The sequence below is a fragment of the Arachis ipaensis genome, chromosome B08, assembly GCF_000816755.2.
Source record: "Arachis ipaensis cultivar K30076 chromosome B08, Araip1.1, whole genome shotgun sequence".
NCBI classification, from domain to species: Eukaryota; Viridiplantae; Streptophyta; class Magnoliopsida; order Fabales; family Fabaceae; genus Arachis; species Arachis ipaensis.
In genome coordinates, this window is record NC_029792.2 from 6,482,578 (window position 1) to 6,483,017 (window position 440).

The following is a 440-nucleotide window of genomic DNA, read 5'->3' on the forward strand; positions in this document are numbered from 1 at the left end:
ACAGAAGGTAGAAAAGTGTGGCAAAAAACGTGTGAAGCAATTATTTTTTTCGTATTCCTATATCACTGAGGCAAGGTTATGTTAAGTTTGAAAAGTACGAGATGCTGGGCGATGACGACATGCGAGTTATATTCCACAGTCAAGCAAGATTTTTCGACTTGGGCTCTATGGAGTTGTTTGCCAGAATGGTTGATGTAGATGGTAGTTCTAGTGGATCCGCTCCGAATCCGCCAACTGGCGTCATAGAAGGGAGTTCCACTGCCATTCCAGCTGATTAACCGGTGACTCCCTTTGTTTCATCCCCCATCATTTGCGGCTGATTTGCCGATTCCGGAAGATGACTTGGGTGATGAGCGTAGCTTCGGACAGCTCGTAGTTGCAATGGGAGTAGCACCTGTGGTCAGTGATGGATCCAGAAAATTTTATCAATGGGAAAAATA

At 45.0% G+C, this 440-nt stretch overlaps 1 pseudogene; it reads right to left on the reverse strand.

Annotated features, from left to right (window-relative positions):
- LOC110265217 overlaps positions 297–440 on the reverse strand; it is a 1,620-nt pseudogene continuing 1,476 nt past the window's right edge.